The sequence below is a fragment of the Phyllostomus hastatus genome, unplaced genomic scaffold (assembly GCF_019186645.2).
Source record: "Phyllostomus hastatus isolate PE091 unplaced genomic scaffold, TTU_PhHast_1.1 phas_contig_210, whole genome shotgun sequence".
NCBI lineage: Eukaryota > Metazoa > Chordata > Mammalia > Chiroptera > Phyllostomidae > Phyllostomus > Phyllostomus hastatus.
In genome coordinates this window covers 90537-100505 of record NW_025333737.1, presented here as the reverse complement: position 1 = coordinate 100505, position 9969 = coordinate 90537, and the positions used below count along the sequence as shown (strand labels likewise).

Sequence of the window (9969 nt, the reverse complement as noted above, 5' to 3'; positions counted from 1 at the left end):
GTCGCACCCAAACCCATGGTGTCAGGCCGCTCGTCTCTCAGAGGTTTAGGTTCCCTCTGTTGAGTCCTCATGGCTGCAAATGAAGCTGCGTCTTTTACACAAACACCACCATGCCCGTCTGCACCTCAGGGGTTGTCTGCTTCTGGAGTTCAAGCCTTCCTCCCAGAAGCTGGGGGATCCCTGACTCTGTGGAGCCTTCGTGGAGGTTGGACGTTTCCTATCCGTGGGAAAGTGCTGTAGGAGGCGTGGGTGACCATCAGCGGGGCCAGTTCCAGTCCCTCTAAACCTTCAGCTTCTCAGCAGGCTCATCTTTCAGCCTAGGTCTGCGTTCAGATGTCCTCCACTAGCTGGGGTGCTCTGTCAAGCTGGTGTCACCTTCAGACTCCGGCAACCTGTTCCCCCCACCTCAGTGTCCAGCAGCTCGCAGCAGTCAGCAGACATCTCGGGCCATTATTCTGCCTGCCACACGGGAAAGGCTGTCCCGAGCAGCGTCTGGGGCCCTGCTCAGTTTTCCCCTCCATCTCACTTCCCAAGAGCCTGCTGTGTCCAGTGGTGCTACCAGCTGTGCTCCAACCAACCCTTTGCCTTCTGGGTAGCTGCCAGTAACAATATCGCAGTCCAGTTCTCTGAACTTTGCAGTAGCTATCAGTTACTAAGACAGTGTCATTTCCGTGCAGACTCAGTCTCCTTTGTTTTACCTTCAATTCACATTCAATTCTAGCACTGTCCACCTCGCCCTGGGGCAGGTTAGCCGCTGGGCCCAGTGCCTTGTGTGTGGGGAGGACCCCCTCCTTGACCTAATCTCTGAGCCCTCTTTTCAAGGAGGTGTCATCTTTGGTCTGTCCTTGGCCTTCCCAGCCCAGTTTTAGCAAAGTATCCTATTAAACTGGTTTATCAAGAATCTTCCCCACTTATCACCTTTGATACCCAATCAAGTTGCTCTTCCTCCACCCTTGATACCTAACCAAGTTCCTCTAGTAATTTTCCATCCAGTGCCTCACCCTGCCTGGTGGCTAGAGATCCCCACTTGTCCCTCTTGTGTTTGGAGTTGAGGCCAATCTCTCTCCCCTGTCACAACAGTGTTCAATGGAGTCTTCCTTGCCTGCTGGACTCACCTGGTGCAGATTTTCTCTGACAGCCAGCTGACCCAGTCTCATGCCCAAGCCCCCACCCCTTCTCTGCACTATCACACTGGTGCTGGGGTGGGGAAGAGGGAGGCAGAAGAGGCCTCTCTTTTTGAGCCAGCCCCTGAAAGTGTTAGTGGGGTGCTCTGAGAAGCAGATGCCAAGGCAGGAAAAAGGAATTTATTGGAAGCAAGACCTGTGAGAGGACGTGGGGATGGAGCTGGAGAAGGCGGGTGAGCTCTCAGACTGTGATGTGGTCTGCCCTGGTGAAGGAAAGCTGGGAGAACCTCGGTGGGATGGAGGCCCCTTTGATAGCAATCCAGTGCTAAGAAAAATCCTGCAGGGTTCCCTTGCCAAAGTTGCCCACCAGAGAAGTCCTGCATATCACAGGAACGAGCCTAAAATTGTTCTCTCTGCCACACCCAGTCCCTGGGTGAGAGTGGCTCACAGGAAACCTGGCTTGGGTGCAAATCATGACCGATTTCTAAGGGCAGCAACTGGGGCTGTCGGACAACTATGCCCCCTGCAGCTGGAGACCTGATAGCTACCTTCTCATGGTCCCCTATGAACTGCCCCAATTTTGGCCATTTGGAATTTCCCCTTAATTTCAGAGAGGCCCTCACTAGTGCAGGGGGAGGTTGAAGCCCCCTTTCTCTTGGTTCTCTCTGCCTCTCTGTCTCATACCAACCCTCCATTGGTTTCTTTTGCTTGGCAGGCATTCAAATGCTGCTGTCTTGTTACAAGTCCCCTGCCATGAGAGATTGGGCTCAGTCTGGACCCATTTCTCCTCTTCCTTGGCTCCTGTTCTAAGAAGTCTATGTTGCAGTCTTTGGTTAAAGGTATAAATTTCAAGCCCACTACCTCCTTGGTACCCATCCGCTCAACTCTCAGGACATTCCCTATCCCCCCGCATCTAAGCCTCCAGTGTCCCGTGGGGAGCTACCTCTGCTACTCTGTGCCATGTCTTAGCATTTTTTCTCTTCACCCTGTGTCTACCTCCTCCTTTCTCCAGACCTGAGCAGCCACAGGTGGTCTTGACGGTGTTAAGACGATTGCCATACCATGACCCATTGGGGATGTGTTTGGAGGACCCATGCGACCTTGTAGGAGTAGAGAGATGTGTCAAATGCCCTCCCTCCTTCTTGGAACCAGTCCTCCTCATCTCTGGACGAGGTGGGGGTGTTGGTTTTATTGCTGGTTCTGATGCAATGGTGCCTCTGCAAGCCTAGTGGGGCACCCTGGCTGGCTCCTGGGACTCCACTGGTTCCCTGAATTTGAAATGTGAACTTGGTGGGTTACTGCTGCGATCTGTTCACATACCTGCCCTCACACATTTCATGGGGTTCCCATGGTGGACACTGCTTATGGGAGCAGAGGTTGTGCTCCAGAGAGGAGCCCTGAGATGTAGTTATGACACCTAAGGGCAGTGATCCCTGGAAGGGGACCTGCAGTCTTCATTTATTCAGGCAGAGATAATGCCTGCTGGAAACATCAGGGTCACCCAGTCTGCAGTTTCTGTCAGTCTTGCTCCTATTACACTCAGCTCTCATCCAAGTGAGAAAGTGAGCAGGTAGGGTTGAGAGATGTTGGTCCCCCACCTAAGGGGATTGTCATCATCATTATCACACATATGAGAGAAATGTCTGTCCCAGCAAGACACAAGATCTTGCAGGAAAATGAAAGGGAATTGCTAGAGAGAAGAGAATAGGGAAATATACACCGAACACAAAGCCTGTAAGGAGTACTTGAAGATGAGAATGGATTGTGGCTGTGTGAACCACAAGGGCATTCTGTAATAGAAACACCAGGAGACAAGGTGAGCATCGTGCATGCAACAGAAGGAGTCTAGTGAAAAGGAAAATTAGATACTGAGAGAATCGAAATGAAATTAAAATTAAAACTCAAAATACAGCTGGAACCTCTTTCTTCAAATCAAAACAAATGATCAGATGGAAGATATGATGTGAGACTGCAGAAACCTCCCTGCGGCCTGGGAACAAAGCAGAGCTGCTGGGAGGAGTGGAGGACAACCCCCAGCGCGAGTGTTTTCTGTTGCTAATGATGTTACAGGCAAAACAGCCTGGTAACTGCAGCAGGTAAAGAATGCAGTTGATGAATTGACTCCATCAAGTGGAATAATAACATGAAACAGCCTATAAAAAGATCTCATAGCTGCAAAGCTGCAGCACAAATGGTTCCATGTGAAAACATACAAATGAAGGGTGAGACAGACACAGCAAGACTGCATTGTGGAAATGTGTATTTATGGGAAAGAGGGTAGAAAATTTGCTCAAATTATTGGATCAGATGAATTTTACTAACCTCCTGCAAGACATTACATTAGAAAATTTAAACGTAAGACTAACAAGGAAGTCTTTATAGCCTTGCTCTAACATATCGGTTGGTAGGTTTTACAAGAACTTATCACTAATGAGGAATCTGAAGGACAAGTCCAGGGGAAAAAGGACAAGGAGGCCCAGGTGAAACCCAGCTACACCATTAGAGAGCAGTAGTGAGTATAATGGAAGAGGGTTTTAACTTCTGTAATTGTAGAATTTTCCACTAAGGAAGAAAGTTTCCCAAAACTGGAAAGGTTAAAATTCCAGCAGATACAAACAATTATAAGCTAATGCAAGGGTTCCACAATGATAAAATTATCTAAGATTTTAATTCAGTGACTTATGGCCAACTTGTATTGATTAGGGTGACATATTTAACTTGTATTGATTAGGGTGGCTTATTTAACTTGTATTGATTAGGGTGGCTTGTTTCAGGCTTCAAGCCAGCTTGAGCTGACAAAAAAAGGAGGTATTTATTAAAAAGAGACAGGAGGGTCTTTCAGAATCAAAGACTAGGGATGCAGCTGAGCCCCTGGAAAGACAGCGAAGGTCCTCAGGCCTCTTGACTATCTTGCCTCTGCTCTCTGCTTTTCTCTGTATTTCTTTCCTTTCTTTTGGGTGGTTGGTCTTTTCCTTACAGATTTGTGATAACGTTTTGTTTAGCTTTATTCTTGCCCTGAAGACTACCCGCTGAGCTGGTCTCCGCACGGAGTTTTCCCTTCATTGCCTAGACTGGGGAGTGGATCTGGTCCTTTAAATGTTTCTGTTGTCAGCTGGCACCTTGTTAAGCTTTGCCAGTAGAGGGTGCAAGAGACATTGTAGTAGAAGAAGTTTGTTTTCTGATTCTGGGCTTGCTCTGAAAACTCTTGCAGCACAGGTGCATGCCTGGGCCTCAGGCCGGGCTCCAGCAGCGGAGCAGCTAATGCAGCCCCGGATTCCTTCAGCTTCTTCAGTGTCCAGCTCCTGCAGTGCACTATAGCTGGCAGCACCTAGGGGCCAACAACCTCTTCTTGAGCCTTGTTGGTCAGTAAGCTTGGGAGTTCACTGGGTGAAACCTGAAATTGGTTTCCAGTATATGGAGGCCAAGGAGAGAACAAAGAAGAAAGAACAAACCTCTCCAGATTGGTAGGTGACAGTTTTAATAAGCAAGGGGATTTACTTATGAGGCAAGTAGATCTCCACACCCACCTGCCAGAATCTTAAAAGTTACTCCAGAGGCCTTACCTGGATTTAGTAATGCTTTTGGCCCAGATGGTCTCAACCACACAGTACAGTCTCAAGGCTGGGTCCTTGGGGTAGCTTCTAGTGTGGGGAAGGCAGGCAAATGCCCTGTCCAAGGACAAGGGAGGGGGAGGGGCTTCTGATTGGCCAGATCCAGCCCCAGGATCAGCTGGAGGTCATGCCTGCTAGATGACTCCCTCCAACACTTTACCCCACTGACCAGCTCTTACAACCTCACACGCCCCTCTTTTGTAATGTGCACTGAGCTCTCAGGAAGGGGTTTCACTAGTGTGGAGGTGTGATCATCTGCATTGGAAGCAACAGTATAGGCACATTCAAGAAAAAACACAGATTAAAGTAATGATTTCCAACATAAATAATAAGGTTTTCAGTTAAGGGCATCATGATCTGAACCATTGATTTATTAAGTCCCAAAGTTTGGGGGTCAGATCCTGTGGGATGCTTACTTATATCTTTATGTGATTTAATAGGGATGATTCATTTGCAGGTTTATCAGGTATGAACACAGAGCATCCTGGGTGATGACACAGGTGCCCCCTTTTGAGGCAGTAACAATGTCCCAGGCCTCCTGTTTTGGGGGACAACTTCTTTCATGAGAGATACTTTGGTGTTCACTAGGGACAGTCTTTGGGGGCTGTCCTATGAGGCCTGCTAGGGAAATGTGGTAAGGACCTCTGCGTGTGCTGTAATGTCCCCAAGCCAGTAGAAGCAACTTGATGATGGCCAAATGACCTGAACGGTGGAAAGCAGCACATGTCCATCTGGCCTTGAGGAGAGGGAAGCTGGGCAGTGCTGTTACCATGGGGCTGATTCTCCCTTGTGCCCAGGGAAAACCAGGATGCAGGAGCACAACCACCCAGGTGGAAGCTGAGGCCAAATTTATATTTTTAAAAGATTTTACTTATTTGCTTTTAGAGAGTGGAGGGAGAAAGAGAAGGAGAGAAACATTGATATGTGAGAGAAATGTCAATTGGTTGCCTCTTGCATGCACCCCAACTGGGGACTGAGTCCACAACCCAGGCATGTACCCTGACAGAATTGAACCTGTGATGTTTCATCCTGCAGGATGATGCCCAAACAATGAGCCACATTGGCCAGGGCTGTGGCCAAATATTTGCAACACATACCCATTGGATCCCATTTGGGGCTACCCAATATATACCTGGGTGGTGTGACCCCAGTCAGTGTCAAACTAGTCGTTATTATTGAGTGTGACAGAATGACTGCATAGTTCCAGTGATATGCCTCCCATATTTCTGGTGCAACTGGGCTGGCTCTGTTTAGAGTGACTTTTCTATTCCCAATGTAGGGTTGCCCAGGGGGCTCAAATGTCCATAACCATAGAGAGCTGTATGAATCTGGCCCCAATCTGAACTTAGTCACCCATGGCTCTATGGTGGTATTTTTAGGACCCTTTGGGTCAGCAGTTTGATGGGCTGCCTGTGTAGTTCTATTGACAGAAAAGTATACCCCTGCCCACTGTTATTGATAACGTGTGTGTCAGAGACCAGGTTTATGGGTTAGTGTTGTTAATATCAGATGAATTATGGGTACTAGTCCACCTGTCCAGATAGCTCAGTTGGTTAGAGGGTCGTCCCGATAGGCCAAGATTGCAGGTTTGATCCCTAGTCAGGGCATGTGATCAATGTTTCTCTGTCCCTCTTCCTTCCCCCAACCTTCTAAAATCAATAAATACAACAATTAGCCATGGCTGGTGTGGCTCAGTGGATTGAATGCCAACCTGCAAATGAAAGGGTTGCTGGTTCAATTCCCAGTCAGGGCACATGCCTGGGTTGTGGGCCAGGTCCCCAGTAGGGGGTGCGTTTGAGGCCACCACACACTGGTGTTTCTCTCCCTCTTTTTCTCCCTCCCTTCCCCTCTTTCTAAAAATAAATACATAAAATCTTTCAAGTAACTATTAAAAAAAAGAGTAATAGTCCTAGCTTATTCTTAATGCATTACCTAAGGGCCTTCCAGTCCCCTCTGGAGCAGTGGTACCCACCATGGCAATCCTGCATCTGTTCATACACTGGACAGTTGCATGGATTCCTTTGTCAGGCATAGAAGTGGGCCCACTGTAGAACGGCATTTCCATCATGTGTCTACCCCGATACTGGACATCCCAGGAGTAGCAAAAGTCTTTTTTTTTGCTCAATCTGCCTGCCCCCCCAACCTAACCCCCCCAACTCAGCCCCCTGACAGCTGTCAGCCTGTTCTCTATCTGTGAGTCTATTTGTCTATGAGTATCATATGGTACTTGATCTCTGGCTTATATCAGTTATCTATCCATGCTGTTGTAAAGGGTAAGATTTCCTTCTTTTTTTATGGCCAAGTAGTATTCAATGGTGTAGATGTATCACACCACAATGGGATGTCACCTCACACGTGTCAGAATGGCTGTCATCAATAAATCAATAAACAATAAGAACTGTGAGGATGTGGAGAAAAGAGAACTGCTCCGTGCACTGTTGGTGGGAATGCAGACTGGTGCAGCCACAGTGGAAAGCAATATGAGTTACCTCAAAAAATTAAAAATGGAACAGCCTTGTGACCCAGCGATTCCACTCCTGGGAATTTATCTGAAGAAGCCCAAAACACTAATTTGCAAGAATATATACATCCCTATGTTTACTGCAGTGTTATTTTCAATAACCAAGATTTGGAAGCAGCCCAACTGTCTTATCAGTAGATGAGTAGATAAAAAAGCTGTAGAGAATTTTTATTAGTTTATTTGAGCCAAACTGAAGACGATTTGTCAGGAAGCAAAATCTCAATGGATTGAGAAAATGCTCTGGAGAATGACAGGTTTTACCACTCATTATATACATCAGAATCAAAGAGGAAGATGTAAGGGGGTTACATGAAATTCATTAGTGATAGATCAGGGAGGTGGAAGAAAGTGAAGGGGGGGAATCTCTGGGATGGGATAAAAAGTAAAGTGAGTAGACACATACTTTTTTTTTAAACATACGGCTTTAAAAAAAGATTTTATTGATTTTATTTTTTAGACGGAGGGGAAGGGAGGGAGAGAAGGAGAGAAACATCAGTGTGTGGTTGCCTCTTATATACCCCCCTACTGGGGACCTGGCCCACAACCCCGGGAATGTGCCCTGACTGGGAATTGAACTGGCAACCCTGTGGTTTGCAGGCTGGCATTCAATCCACTGGGCCACACCAGCCAGGGGACACATACTTCTTTACACTTACCAGTGTAGGATGTTAATTGTCACAATTAACATGATAATAACAAGGGGACTTGTGGTCTCTGCTCTGGTGCCCTTGTGCCCCAAGGGTCCTGGTGGGGAGTGGGAGGCGGGGAGGAAATTACCTTGACATTCCAAAGACAATAGACAAGCTCTGTTAAGGTAAAGACTGACTTTTTTCAGGGAAGATACCAGCCTAGGACCTGACTACCTGCCATGACCTGCTTTGAGTTAGAAAGTTTTGATTTCAGACCATCATCTGTGGTTGCTTCTGGTCTCTGGGTTTGTAAGTGCACCACACAGGCCTCTCCACAGTTTGTCAGGGTTACTATGTGGCTCCTCTCCTCTTTTTGGTCCACATTCTCCATTTCAAAGAATACCCATTTCATTGAATTATTAAGAACTCTGTGATTCAGAGTAGAGACTTCTCAAATCAGAGTGGGACAGGTGGAGAAACTATTTATGGTGAAAAAGATGAAAATTTCTATCGTGAGCATGACCAAGAGGGTTTATTGAGCAGGGGAAATGCAGGTTGCAGCACAAATGGTTCTCAGTTCTGTACACAGCAGTTCCAACTCCTCATTTGGTTGGGAGACATGTGGTATTTAGCTACATAATTGAAGGAATGGGTATGGCAAAAATTCTGGAGAACATAGAAGTGAAAGGTGAAAAACCTGCCAAACTGTGTATTGGCGTAGAACGCAGAGAACTGAAAGAGAGGATGATTGGGGAATACTCCTGAAAGGTGGTCTGGTGACAGTCCTTCAGCTTTCCCTGAGGATGAAGATACAGATTTCAAAGATGTAGATAAAATATTATTAATAACAGAAGACTTAAAAAACATAGGAAATACTGTTTTCAAATCCCAGGACTGGAAGATGGCCATTAACAATATACAAAGGTTTTAAGATGGGTGGAAGGTTCAAAGGCTGTTATTGAGAAAGCAGACAAATTGAAGTTGCAACCTGTAGCTTTAGGCTGCATGCTGAATATTGATTGGTGGGTGTAAATGGAAGATGTCAAATTGGCAGGGATCCATGGACAGTTGTTTGGAAGCTTTTGAAATAGACCCATTAAATACCAAAGCACTGGACTGTTAAGCTCAAGGATGGCAAAATGAAAAGAAGATGATCAAGGATGGAAACTTGACATGGGTGGTGAACACACAACACAATACACAAATGATGTATTATAGGATTGTATTTCTGAAACCTATATAATTTTATTAACCGGTGTCACCCCAATAAATTCAATAAAAAAGAATTCAATCAGGCATTGGCTGATCTTTAAGAAACTCGGGAGACAGCATCAGAAGATAAAGCTATCCAGGCAGAATTGCTGAGAGTGAAAGAAAACAAAATCACAGAAAGATGAGAAGGCAGTGTGTGCAAAAACGTTTGCTTAATAAGGAATTCAGTTTTGCTTGGGTATTATGCATTGATGTCTAAAGGCAGTAAGAAAATTTAAGGGGTTTTGTCTATTATATATGATCCTTAATGTGTTTCCTTTGAAACTTCAGTTCCCCATTGTTTACAATTTAGGAATCCTGATGTGGTTCACTCTTAATAAAAGTGTTACAAAGTTAAAAAAAAAACAAACAAACAAAAACCAAAGAAACACTTTGAGACATCCAATTAATCTATGACAAGGGAGGCAAGAATATACAATGGGGAAATGACAGTGCCTTCAATAGATGGTGTTGGGAAAACTGGATAGATAAAGACATGCAAAAAAAAAAAAGATCTGTACACTTTCTTATACCAAATACAAAAATAAGCTTATATGGATTGAAGACTTAAATGTAAGACCCGAAATCATAAAACTCCTAGAAGAAAATGTAGACAGTGAAGTCTTTTCTTTTGGAATGGCAAAGGAGGATTTATTTATTTTGGGGGGGATATTTATTTATTTATTTCCATTTTTAAATCATTTTTATTTTTCAATTACAGTTGACAAACATTATTATGTAAGTTTCAAGTGAACATTATTATATAAGTTTCAGTGATTAGACACTACCTAACTTAGTAAGTTATCATCTGGATAAATCTCACACCCAGCTGG

General features: G+C 45.3%; 1 pseudogene; it reads left to right on the top strand.

Annotated features, from left to right (window-relative positions):
- The first annotated feature begins 1338 nt into the window (after nt 1-1338).
- Nucleotides 1339-9313, top strand: LOC123816805 (annotated as a pseudogene).
- The last annotated feature ends 656 nt before the right edge of the window (nt 9314-9969 follow it).